Source organism: Melanerpes formicivorus, unplaced genomic scaffold, assembly GCF_026170545.1.
Source record: "Melanerpes formicivorus ecotype bairdi unplaced genomic scaffold, bMelFor1.0.p_v2 SCAF_1, whole genome shotgun sequence".
Lineage (NCBI taxonomy): Eukaryota > Metazoa > Chordata > Aves > Piciformes > Picidae > Melanerpes > Melanerpes formicivorus.
Window position 1 is genome coordinate 5,523,493 of NW_027142353.1, and position 14,112 is coordinate 5,537,604.

Genomic DNA, 14,112 nt, shown 5'->3' on the forward strand with positions numbered 1-14,112 from the left:
AAAAATGCACATGAAAAAGGTTTTATAGCGCTTCTTCCTCTACTCAGAAAGGTGTGCTTAGACAACCAGACTGCATATCGTATGCTAACCGACAGGAAGGTCTTCCCCGAGAATAGCAACCTGCAATAGCAATAGGAAATGTAAGATGGGCAGTCCAAAGATAATCCACAAAGCACAACGTTATAATCCACAAAACACAACGTTATAATCCACAAAGCACAACATTATCCCTGGTGCATTCTGGTGTTTCGTATCAGGCTTACTGAAATGTTTTACTCACTTTAACAGTGACACAATCTAGTGAAATTGGCTTTAAATGTTCTGTCTCTGCACAACAGTTGTTGCTACCCATTATTAGATTACTCTTGTCTCTACCTGTTTTAATCTTCCAGGGATCAGTGCTGGGCCCCATCCTGTTTAGTATCTTCACTGATGATCTGAATGAGGGGATTGAGTCAGTCATCAGTAAATTTGTGGAAGACACCAAGTTGGGAGCAGGTGTTGATCTGTTAGAGGATAGAAGGGCTTTCCAGAGGGATCTTGACTGACTGGACAGATGGGCAGAGTCCAAAGGCATGAGAATTAACACATCTAAGGTTCTGCACATTGGCTACAACAACCCCATGCAGTGCTACAGGATGGGGTCAGAGTGGCTGGAGAGCTCCCAAACAGAAAGGGACCTGGGGGTACGGGTGGATAGTAGGCTAAACATGAGGCAGCAGTGTGCCCAAGTGCCAAGAAGGCCAATGGCATCCTGGTCTGCATCAAGAATAGTGTGGCCAGCAGGAGCAGGGAGGTCATTGTGCCCCTGCACTCAGCTCTGGTTATGCCACACCTTGAGTACTGTGTCCAGTTCTGGGCCCCTCAATTTAAGAAGGACATTGAGACTCTTGAACGTGTTCAGAGAAGGGCAACAAGGCTGGGGAGAGGCCTTGAGCTCAAGCCCTACGAGGAGAGGCTGAGGGCGCTGCGATTGTTTAGCCTGGAGAAGAGGAGGCTCAGGGGAGACCTTATTGCTGTCTACAACTACCTGAAAGGTGGTTGTAGCCAGGGGGGGGTTGGTCTCTTCTCCCAGACAACCAGCACCAGAATGAGAGGACACAGTCTCAAGTTGTGCCAGGGGAAGTTTAGGCTCGAGGTGAGGAGAAAGTTCCTCATGGAGAGGGTTGTTAGCCATTGGAATGGTCTGCCCAGGGAGGTGGTGGAGTCACCCTTCCTGAAGGTGTTCAAGAGGGGATTGGACATGGCACTTGGTGCCATGGTCTAGTAGTCATGAGGTGTTGGGTGACGTAATAAAATTCTGGAAGCTACAATATATAGTGAAGTAAATACATATAGGATGTCCAAATACTCATTTAGACAGTGGTGGGACCAATGTCTGTATAGCAAAGTAAAAGGGCTGTAGCATTATTGTCCAGTGAATATTTGAACTTTAAGGAAGTAGAAAAACTGTGGTAATTACAGAATCACAGAATCAAGGAATTTCAGGGGCTGGAAGGGACCTTGAAAGATTATCTAGTCCAACCCCCCTGCCAGAGCAGGATCACCTACAGCAGATTACACAGGAATGCATCCAGGCAAGTTTTGAGTATCTCTGGAGAGGGAGACTCCACGACCTCCCTGGAAAACATCTTATAATAATATCCCCTCCCATGAAAAATATCTTATAACTCAGTGGCTAAGGTTGTTTGCTGTTAAAAATGGGCTGCTCTCAGAAGGAGGAATTTGCACTTGAGTTTAGCCATAGGCTACTTGACTTTTCTAATTGGTAGACTGTTGCTTTCTCATCCTGTCCTTTGAAAGGAATAGGTGTTCTTGAAGATGAGCCTTTGGTGCAGATTAGGCAGAGGATTTCTGACTTTCTGAGTACCAAGGAAGGAACAAAGTTGTTAAAAAAGGACTGCAGGTGCTTGGCACCACTGGTAGTCATCCTTTGCAAAGCTGCCCAGGACATTGCTTATCTACCTTTAAAACCTGCATCTTAGTCTGGGCTAGGATTCCCATGGAGAAAGAGAGTTTTCATCTCACATCAAATCAGTAGATTGGTATATTTTGAAAAGTCTGTCTGGGAGCAGGAGGACCAGAATCTTCAGGGGAAGGCTACAAAAATCCTATGGGAGACAAATGATAGAACAATCTGCTCATCAAAAAAAATAATAAAAATCATGCTCTTTATTTCTCCTTCACCAATGCTGACTGACAAATTTACACAGCCATCTTGAGTCTGGGTTCTGAGTCATACATTCCTCTTGGTAAGGCTGTACCCATAGGCAATGTATTCACTTGGTTAATTATTTTGACCAGGAGTGAAAAGTGCCTTGGTACACAGAGGTGGCAGAAGTCCCAAGCATCTAATTTTGCATAGGTCTAGACTGGAAGTTAAGGGAGGAACACTCCTCTGTGAGTCATCTTCAAGAAGAAGGTGTCACTCTATGTATGAGCATCCTCCCTTTTTCTATGTTAAGTATTTGCTGCATGAAATTTCCCTAAATGACTCTTCTCCTTTTAGAACTACTGGCTACATATATAGGTCAACTTAGACCAAGCTTAATCAGGAAAAATGCACTGGTGGCACAGATGGACAACACACCTCCCAAATAAATGTAACATCATCTAGCTGTGTCTGCCAGCTAAATGCTGCCAGGCAGCTGGCCATCATCCACTGCCAACCCATATCTGTGTTTTAGAGTGCTTAGTTTTAGTTGTCTTTTGACATGACTTACATCAAACACAATTAAGTTTGGAAAGATCAAGTCCAATGAGTAGTACCATACTAGTGAACTAAGGAGGGCTAGTACCTGAGCTTGAGCAATCTCCTGTGTTCATCCATGCCATTACTAAGCACACTTCCTGACACAGTTTTGCTCTTGGCAATTAGTAGTTATCTCTGAAAAAAACACTTGAGCACGGGTGTCTATAGTACAAGCCCAGGACTGTTTCTGACAGAGGCCACACAGTCCTTTTTTGGAAGCAAATTTAGTGATACAGACACAAACCATGCTGTGACACTTGCCATCAGGCCAGAGACTGGGCTTTGGTACGTTGAATTTAGTAGGACAAATGCAGCTTTTTCATCTGTATCTTGAAACTAGAAAAATTGAATGGCACTTGCTACAACGTCTTTACAGAATCACAGAATTAACCAGGTTGGAAAAGACCTTCAAGATCATCAAGTCCAACCTATTGCCTAATACCATCTAATCAACTAAACCATGGCACCAAGTGCCTCATCCAGTTTTATTTTAAACACTTCCAGGGATGGTGACTCCACCACCTCCCCAGGCAGCCCATTCCAATGGCTAATCACTCTTTCTGTGAAGAATTTCTTCCTAACATCCAGCCTAAACTGCAAAATTGTTTTAGAATCATAGATTCTAAAACATAGTTGGAGGGGACCTCAAGGATCATCCGGTTCCAACCCCCCTGCCATGGCCAGTGACACCTCACACTAGACCAGACTGCCCAGACTGCCCATCCACCCGGCCCTAAAAACTCAGGGGATGAGGCCCACACCACCTCCCTGGACAACCCGTTCCAGTGTCTCACCACCCTCATGGGGAAGAATTTCTTCCTAACATCCAATCTGAATCTACCCATTTCTATTTTTTTTTCCATTCCCCCTAGTTCTATCATTAGCTGTCACCCTAAATGTCCCTCACCTGCCCCATTTTCAACCTTTTTCTCCTCAAATCCCAGAGCACCTGGGCTCTGCTGGAGTTTCCTCCCACCCCAGGTGTGGCCACTTGGCCCTCCCCACCCACTCCCCTTTTTAACCCCCCCCAGGAGAGGCAGAAGCCCCAAGCTGAGCCTATCTGGGCTGAGGGATCCTCCTCTCATCACTGGTGAGTGCCCATGGTGCACACTGGGTGTTGGTGGTGGTGACAACAAAGGCCGGGGGGCCTAGTGGCCCCCCGGTTAGGTAGGAAGAGCATTGATGACTACTCCAGTATCATTCATGGGTGCTGGCTGGGCCTCCTTACTGGGGCTGAGCTCCTCTGTGTGGTATTGTGGCTGGTTTAAATCTTTTGGACACACCAGTTATAAAATCAGCACTTTATGATCCAGAACACAAGAATTTACCAATTCTAACTGGAAAGTCTGAGGCTTTAAAGGACCTTTCCTTTGAAGGACTGCATGTATGAACACAATCTACTCAATAATGTATTCCTCTCTTCTTGGGAGGTGTCCCTGAATGGTATTTGTCAAAAAGGTTACCTGCTGAGTCATTGCTCATGACCATCTCTCTCATGCAAATCTACATAAAAGCTTAACAGTGCTAGACTGTATTATGCTGTTTTTATATGATGGCCTGTAAACCTGAATTAGGATGTGGAGGTGGAACAGTATTTTGTAGGATGGTTTACATCTAAAAATGGAAACTCAACAAAAATTGACAAAAAAATAATGTAAAGAAAATGCATCTTGCCAGCAGTCAAGGGACATGGACTTTGTAGAAAAGTATAAGCTAAAGCTAAGTACACAGAACACAACCATTATGTTCACAGAAAGGTAAAAATTGGGAAGTATAATAATGTATTGCCACTGTGCACTTTGTTACATGCAGTTGATTTTAATGACCCTGAATAAGTCACTCAAACCTAAATGACAGCATTTCTGAACTAGTATGTTCACTTTTCTGCCATTGCTACTCTATTTTAAAAGTCAGCATCCCCTGCTGGCAGGTTCTTAGGGGGCATTTTAAGAATTCTTTTGATGCATTCCATTGTTGATGACTTGTTTAAAATGAGTTTGCTAGAAATGGCCTCTGAAGCATGATAGCAGTCTAAGCAGGAATAGCTAGTGACCTCTGATTACTAAACAGCCTTGTGTCTGTATTGCTTGCTAATAATTTTTTTAAGGGAGTTGGGAAGGATTCTAAGGCATTTCTTGTTTTCTCTCATAAATCACATCAGACTAAGCATTCTGCTAATGTAAATCAAGCTATCAGAATGATTTTGGTGGAATTATATACCATTATAACAGTTAAGGGGTCATTTATATTTGTATGTGTTTTTCAGAGAAGTTTCTCTTCTTTTTTCCCTGGCAAGAATGGCAAGCAAAACCAGGGTACTAACCTAACTCCCAACAAGCAGATTACAGAAACATTATGGTGATAGGTAGACATGAAATCAGTTACTGATATCTCCAAAGCAAGTCTGATAAATCAGTAGCAAAGCATAGCCCAATGTGGTGAATTAGTATGTTAGGATATTTACATCCTTTGATTAGAAGTTATTGGTGGACAATCACAGAATCACCAAGGTTGGAAGAGACCTCAAAGATCATCAAGTCCAACCTGTCACCACAGACCTCATGACTAAACCATGGCACCGAGTGCCACATCCAATCCCCTCTTGAACAACTCCAGGGATGGTGACTCCACCACCTCCCTGGGCAGCACATTCCAATGGCTAACGACTCTCTCAGTGAAGAACTTTCTCCTCACCTCAAGCCTAAACTTCCCCTGGCACAACTTGAGATTGTATCCTCTTGTTCTGGTGCTGGTTGCCTGGGAGAAGAGACCAACCCCTTCCTGGCTTCCGCCATCCTTCAGGTGGACAATACAGAGGCATAAACACACTTATAGTTTTTCTATTGCTCTATTCTGATATTGCTGGAAAAGCTGTGTCCAGAATGCTGTTTGTGCTACAACTGAGGAATTTTATTGCAAGTGAGAAAGGGAATAAGGGACACATAACTAAAACTGTAATATAGTCTGAGCAATTAAATGTCACTCTGCCTATGTTTCAGTCCCTCCTGCTATTAAATAATGGTTTTAAACTAAAGAATAAAACCAAAACTGTTATCTAAACCTTATTGCAGAACAGTTAACGCAATATGGGAATGGCTGGATTTGTGATTCTTATTTGACTGAGATCCAGAGGCAAAGTTTGAGTTCTGTAGAATTTCCAAAAGCTAAGTTTCTTCAGTGTGGGAAATCTGTTCATGGAAAATCATAACAGGTCACTTTCATTGTATGCTTATGCCAAAGATGTTAAATTCCTGACAAATGATGCTGCAACACGTATTCTTTACTCACTAGGAACAATACTTGTATGTGATTACCATATAGAAAATGAGACAAGATGACTAGCAGTAAGTCAGATGTCCTATAATCAGGAAAGAAAAACAATCAGTGTTTGTTTGGGACTTTTTTCTCCATCTTTGGAATATTAAGTAATCACCACAGCTAATATGTAAAGTCATCATCCATTGAATCTATTGATTGTTGCAGATCAGTGAATAAAGGATAGATGGCCTGCTTTGTTCTTAAGATTAGGTCAGTACTGTTTGCTGGAATTTCTTATAAGTATGTATTTTCCTGTAGAGGGTTTATTCCAGCATGCCAGATGCTAAACACTTAGCAAGGATAAGCATGGGGCTTACTTTGGGTGGCAGAATTGACTTACTGTGCCACCTAGTTTCTTGTCTCTGTTTAATGGTTATAAATACTGGAAAATATTGATTTAAGTTCTCCAGACTGTATTGCTTGCATCTCTACTTGTGCTTCTCAAACATTCTGGTTAAAGAAGACAATGCTGTGAGACAGGTTAAGCTTATCTCTGATTTGCAAGCAGGACTGTTCTGCTTGAATTCAAAATGATGACAAATGAGTATCATTTAGCACCTGGATTGTGAAAGAAAAGTGCTCCAAAACAAAAAGATATTCCTAGTCTCAGATGTGATTATAAATCAAAGCTATCAGCTCAAAGTATATGTAGATTATTTTTATTTAAAGGTAGTTCCCATTGTGCATTGCTTAGAAGAAAAGACATCTGTTTCATTTGGGAGGCATGTGTATTAAAACTGTAAATTCACAGTATGTCTGAAAAGAAATGCATTCATAAGATTTTCTTCTAGATTGTCAGAAGACAAACATATAGTTAGGTGCAGCTGAACATGCCAGGACTGCCATAAATATTTTTTGCTTTCAGATACACAGAATATGGCATGTGCAAGGTTCAGAAAGGTTTGCTTGTTTTTATTAATTAATCCTGAAACTTGTGGTAGTTAGTAGTTTATACTTGGTGTTTTCTTGCTTGCTGCTATACTTTGTAAGCTGTATTTAATCAGATATTTATTGTTTAGACAATAACTTCATGCTACTAATTACTGGGCACATGAAGAGGCACTCATCAGCAAAAATAAGGAATAGAAATATGGCTGAGGAGACATTTACTAAGTTGATTTTTGTCAGGGTTTTTTGTGTTGAAAGATATTCTTAGTTTTCACAGAAGATAGTAAGACTAAAGGTTAGTCAGAAGTTAGTAAAGGGGGTGAAAAAAGTTGAAGAGAGCCTCTCCTTCCTGTTTATTACTGGCTGTACCAAAGGAGAAGGCAAATAGGGGCAGAGGGACTTGCAACAAGATCTCATGTGGGAGGGTTTTCCCCCGTGGATTTTTGCCTCTGCCCGCATACTCAAACAGTGCATACTTCATGCATATCAGATTGCAGTGTGTGTTCCCCAAGACACGCGGCTACAGAGTTTTCCTACAATGCAATACAACATTTCTTCACTTTCATTGGCATAAATACCTGGAACTCTCTAGCTGAGATGCAGCCCTATAGGTCTGCAATATATCTCTCTGTGGAAAAATTCAAGTGACTGTAGTCTATGTTTCCAAAGAGTAATGACTTCTTTTTCTGTTTCAAGGTCTGTGAAAGCACCTCCTTTTGTGAAACCCAGCCCTACCACACTTGAAAAGTACAGCAAGCACAGAATACCAACTCACCAGAGCTTCTAATTGATCTGGTATTTCTACAAGGTGCCACCCTTTTCCACACCTCCTACCTTCTCCTTAAGTGACTCAGCCTCTGAAGGAGAAGTCTCTTGACTTTTCAGACAGCTGAATGGGGAAGGACAGTTAAGCTCTCCGTCTGCTTTGACTGTACCTCACTTCCAGGTTGATATACCACAGTGAGCCACACTAGGACACTAATTTCTACCGTATCTAGGTAAGGACACTTACTTTTCTGTTTCTATATACCATATTTTGAAAATCCTACATTTTCAGTACTGTAATATGGTCTGTGATTTCTTAGTGTCCAACTAAGGATGCACGTTCAAAGGACCTAATTTTCAAGCACTGTGGAGAAGGTGGCTATGAAAACTCAGCTCCTAAAGTGTCTCAGTTTAGGTGTTCACATTCCCTGAACCTTTCTGAAATGTTGTCTTGGCCATACTATTTTAGTTACTTCATTGCATTCATTATATTAAGTGTAATTTATTTTAGTGCTATTTCTCTCATGACAAACTCATCTTTCAGTCCACTTTTTCTGAATGGCTGTTTTAATGTATTTCTTGCTCTTCAGTTTGCTTTACTGTTTCTTGGAGTTTTAATCTAAAAGTAAGGAGTGCTAAAATCTAATTTATTTGCTGCAAGCATATGTTTTTTTTGGGGAAAAAAAAATAACAACAGTTGGGATTTTAAGAATAAATTACTTGTGAGGTATCCAGAAATAATTTCTATCTTTGCTAAAATTATAACTGAAGTTTTGATACTGTAACTTATCTGTACCATGAATGGAACCCATGTATAAACAGGAAGTGTTCTTCATTAAAAATATAGTAAAGTGAAAGGAACAAGTTGAATTAAAAAAATTTCAAAGATTATCACCCCCTTTCTGCACTCAATGGAAAAAAATAAGCACCATTTGAAATGGATCATGCAGTTCTAATTTGGAAACACATATACATTTGGGTTCTGAGTTAGCAGCTGATTTTTCATTAGTGACAGTTCCGAAGCTTAATTTCTTTCAAAACAGAATCTTCTCCGCCCACATCCTGAAAAACCAGTTCTGAGAGCTCTTTCTGCTACAAATAGACGAATGATTCCTCTCATACATTCATGTGTTCTCTACTCCTACCTTGCCCATTTCCTCTCTTACACACATACACATTATTCCTGTCGTCTGAGATATGTTATCAATTCTGTGGCCTAAACTATATGGTAAAATTACTCATTTAAACACTGTTTCCCTGAAGTTTACAAATGGATTTTATGACTATTACTCTGATATGTAACCCTTGGGAGGGGGAAAAAAAAAATCTCTAGGAAACTGTGGGGGGGTTTTGTTATTCTCTGATGCCTGCAAAATAAATGTTATTTTTACATGTAGTTTTGAGTGAAAGGACAAAAAGAATAACTGATTGCCAAGTAAAGTTAAACATGCTACTAAATGATAGTCAAGTGTTCATTTGTTAAGCTCTGTATACACACTTGGTTTTGTGTTGTGTCAGCAACAGCATCATTCTTCCTCTTTGTGTCCTGACCCACAGTCTTGAGCCTCAGCAGTGGGTAGTGGTGACCGTTTTAGAGGGAAGAAAGTGCAGCATCGTACAGATCTGCACATGACAGGATGGGCCTTTAAGACTATTGGGGAGATCAAATGCTTGACTAAAATACCAAATTTGGAAAGGTGAAGAATATTACAGGTTTGGGTGACTCTAGCTGTGATGGTGATTTGAAAAACATCCTTTATCTGCAATCACAAAGTGAATTTGTGTTAAGAAATACAAATTGGAATGGGCTGCCGAGGGAGTTGGTGGAGTTACCATCCCTGGAAGTGTTCAAGAGGGGATTGGACATGGCACTTGGTGCCATGGTTTAGTCATGAGGTCTGTGGTGAAGGGTTGGACTTGATGATCTTTGAGGTCTCTTCCAACCTTGGTGATTCTGTGAAATTCTTACTAGAGCTAAGTATAGGTAGCCAAATCTGACAGCCCAGTCACAGCACTTTAGATATTTGAGGGGAGGAACAATGGGTGTAGAGAACAGCAAAAATTGTTTTGACTTCCAAAGTAGAAAGATTTCACCTAACAACTACGGATATCTACCCAGAAGCTTGCTTGCACTTCTAGGTCTTACTTCATCCAAGAGAAATAATGGAGAAAACAAAAGATTTGCTGACCTGACATAAAAGTTAGTAACTCAAGGCAAGGAGATATTGTGATGTGCTTTGAAATGGTGATTAAGTAGGATCAGATGTGCTTTTGTTTAAAGTGTCATATTATCCACATTCAACTCATATAAACGAAAGACAAACCACGTACTATAGAATTAACTATTCCAATGGGAAATATCAAAACCAAACCAAGACAAACAAAAACTGGAGGAAACAAAAAATAAAACTGGAGTAAGCCTTCATTGTATTCTTTCATCAATTGTTACCTGTACAAACCTTCTCCTGGACCACCATGAAAGTCATCAAATGGGGTAAAACAGAAAGGATGTGCAAAAACCTTTTACTAGATTTCTAGTGGAACAATTCTAAAATTTTGAGAAATTTAGTTCTGAGCACTCACAAGGTATTGAATTTTCCGCTTACTTCAGAGCTTAATTGTTCATCAAGAAGATATAATTTTGCTGTAAAGTTTCATATTGGGAATAAAGACAGAAGAAAGTATAAGATATTAGTTGTCTCTGAGAAGCTGGAATTTTAAGGGTGTGTAGCGAACAGTATTCATCAAGCTGTGGCTGTGTAGAGCCTGTGTAGAGAGCTTCTTGTTCCAGGTGGCATTTTATGTTGACATGCCAAACTCAGTAGCTTCTCTACAATCCAGGATGCTTTAGCAATGCACAAGAAATTGAAAAAGGATTATTCCTTTTTTTTTGTTCTGTTTTAAATTAGTGGGTCATCTACACCTTTTTGTATCACACACTTCACTAATAACAGTAGGAAGTTTGATGTTTTAGGCACTCATGTCTGACAATGCTTTATAGGAAAAAAATCAGTATAAAAACAAATGGTTTTGACTTTTATGGGAAGAAGGTGTAGTACTTTCCTTAACACTCCCTTGATATCTACTATGCTGAATTACTTATCATATGGTGTGATAATAGAATAGAATTAACCAGGTTGGAAAAGAACTTTGAGATCATCGAGTCCAACCTATCACCCAACACCATCTAATCAACTAAACCATGGCACCAAGCACCCCATCCAGTCTCTTCCTAAACACCTCCAGTGATGGTGACTCCACCACCTCCCTGGGCAGCCCATTCCAATGGCCAATCATTCTTTCTATGGTGAACTTCTTCCTAACATCCAGCCTAAACCTCCCCTGGTGCAGCTTGAGACTGTGTCCTCTTGTTCTGGTGCTGGTTTCCTGGGAGAAGAGACTAACGTCCTCCTGGCTACAACCTCCCTTCAGGTAGTTGTAGATGGAAATAAGGCCTCCTCTGAGACTCCTCTTCTCTAGGCTTCACAACCCCAGCTCCCTCAACCTCTCCTCATAGGACTTGTGCTCCAAACCCCTCACCAGCTTTGTTGCCCTTCTCTGGACACGTTCCGGCAACTCAACATCTTTCCTAATATTTCCTTTCCTGATATGTGGTACCTCTAAGCTGTGGAAAGGAACAATGTTTATTTAGAGCAAAAAACACATAAACTGGATATTTATGAATGAGATTTTAGTCACTGCCAAAGAACAAAGACTTTCTTGGTTGTAACTTGTTCAGTCTGATGTGGAAAACATGATCTTTACAGGAAATGTTTGTTTTATTTTTGTATATTCTTATAAAATACAACAATGTATATATGTGAAGCCTAATTATGTAGAAAGCTACAAGCAAGAACAGGAGAAGTAAGGCAAAAGGGCTCTGTATTGGAAGAATGGGTGTGTTTAGATCAGCTGAAAACTAGAAGGTCTGGCTTTGAGAATTTAAGGCAGGCCTGAGGTCTTTTGCTGATCAGTCACTGCAGGAGGTGGAAAGGAAATATGAAGGCATGAATATGTCTATTTATAATAAGAAAAAAAAATAATTGAAGGTCTGTGCTGCTTTCTGAATAATCTCCTATTAGCTTGGAGGGGCATTCGACTTTCCCAGAAGACATGTCTGAATGTGGATCTCTTTGAGACTGTATTTGGATCTACCAAAAAATGGGGAAGGATCCGAATCCAGGACTGACGCTTCTTAAAGCTTTTTGGGAAGCGTTCATTGGACTGGCTAGGGCAGTTTTGAATTTCTTTTAAAGTTTCCTGACGCTGTTTTTACATTCAAATTACACTGGAGCTGCATTCCTGTTTGTTTTTGTTTTGCATTCCAGCTGAGTTGTTTTGCTTCAGTGGTTGAGATCTTATTAAGAGCATCTGAACATAATTTACTACTATACTACACTACAGAAGCCCTGTAACTTCTCTGTCTCACAATTAATTTACAAATTTAAAACAATTTTATTGACCTCTCTTGAACTGTGGGCTTAAGATAAGCAGTTTACTGACTTGTGTGAATAACGTGAAGGTTCCGGATCTTTTGAGCTGGTTTCTAAAGTAATGTGATCCTCTTAGTTTTCTGTCTACTCCCTTTTCTACACAGAGTGATTGCCCATTGGAATGGGGTGCTCAAGGAGGTGGTAGAGTCACCATCATTGGAGGTGTTCAGGAGGAGACTTGATGGGGTACTTGGTTGCATAGTTTAGTTGATTAGATGGTGTTGGATAATAGGTTGGACACGATGATTTGAAGGTCTCTTCCAACCTATTCTATTCTATTCACACATATTTAGCTCAAGCCACTGAATAACAAGAAAAAAAAAATGGTTAGATGAGTTATATTCTGCCTCTTTATGCAAGATTATTTTAATTGCTAGCATTCTGAAAGTTATACCTCACACTGGTTCTTGACTTTCTGTGATAGCAATTAGACTTCCCCCCCCATGTTCACAGAATAGAATAAACCAGGTTGAAAGAGACCTTCAAGATCATTGCATCCAACATATCATCCAACACCACACCAACTAAACCATGCAACCAAGCATCCTATCAAGTCTCCTCCTGAACACCTCCAGTGATGGCGACTCCACCACCTCCTTGGGCAGCCCATTCCAGTGGGCAATCACTCTCTGTGTGTAAAACTTCCTCCTAACCTCCAGCCTAAACCTCCCCTGGTGCAGCCTGAGACTGTGTCCTCTTGTTCTGGTGCTGGTTGCCTGGGAGAAGAGACCAACCTCTGCCTGTCTACAAACCTCCCTTAAGGTAGTTGTAGAGAGCCATAAGGTCACCCCTGAGTCTCCTCTTCTCCAGGCTAGGCAACCCCAGCTCCCTTAGTCTCTCCTCATAGGGATTGTGTTCCAAGTCCCTCACCAACTTTGTTGCCCTTCTCTGGACATGCTCCAGCAAGTCAACATCCTTCCTAAACTGAGGGGCCCAGAACTGGACACAGTACTCGAGGTGTGGCCTAACCAGTGCAGTGTACAGGGGCAGAATGATCTCCCTGCTCCTGCTGGCCACACTGTTCCTGATGCAGGCCAGGATGCCATTGGCTCTCCTGACTGCCTGGGCACACTGCAGGCTCATGCAGCCAGGAGGGCCAATGGCATCATTTTAAACTATAATGCATTAATCTTTGATACACAACTTGAAAGGTTGGAAGTAAGAAATAAGCCTTGAGGACAATATGGCAGTATTCTGTATATATTTCACACCAAATGTTTGAGGCTTTCTTGTTTATTTTTAACAGAGGTGTATAACACTTCCTTGTCCATTCTGTGAGAAATAATTTTCCATCATGAATCTACAGAAAGGAAGGCTATAGTGTAACCTGAAACATACATAGTAATCTGTCAGTTTTAATGAGAAATATTTAATGTCTGTATTTTTAACAAGATACTCTAAGCTCTAGATCACATTAATTAATTTCCACAAAAGAAGGCTTCATTTTCAAAGTTCTATGATATACTTCCCTTAGGAAATGACTTTAAAAGTCTTCATTAGAGAATAAATCCAAGTGCCTCATATATAAACTACTGCCGCTTCTCCCGATGAAACAGTTACAGCACTCACTGCTTGTGAAATACACTGAAATGTCAAGCTTCCTGTTATCCTGGGACTGACTGAAATAAAGAACAGTATCACATGTCCAGCTGTTGCCAAGATGAAAACATAAATAAGAGTCCTCTTTCATCTTGTGACAGCTCAGGAAAGTTTATAGCAAGATTGACTATTATCTAAAACTCATTGACAACCTTCCTGAACACTAGGAAATTCAGCATATCTCTACTTAAAACCCTTATTTCAGCAATTTTGAAGATATTTTATAATATATTATAAGATAAATTAGACTCACCATAACCTTAAGCATATTTTTATGGGGTGAGAATCAAACCCAGC

General features: G+C 40.6%; 1 protein-coding gene across 8 annotated transcripts in view; it reads left to right on the forward strand.

Moving 5' to 3' along the window:
* SCEL (sciellin) overlaps positions 1 to 14,112 on the forward strand; it is a 95,503-nt gene that overhangs the window by 25,453 nt on the left and 55,938 nt on the right. For 7 of the 8 annotated variants that reach the window (XM_068157403.1, XM_068157308.1, XM_068156862.1 and 4 more), the window contains one exon: positions 7,655 to 7,956. The exons of the other annotated variant lie outside the window; for it this stretch is intronic. The gene's annotated coding sequence lies outside the window, so the exon portion shown is untranslated. The remainder of the gene's footprint in view (positions 1 to 7,654; positions 7,957 to 14,112) is intronic. 8 annotated transcript variants of the gene reach the window in all.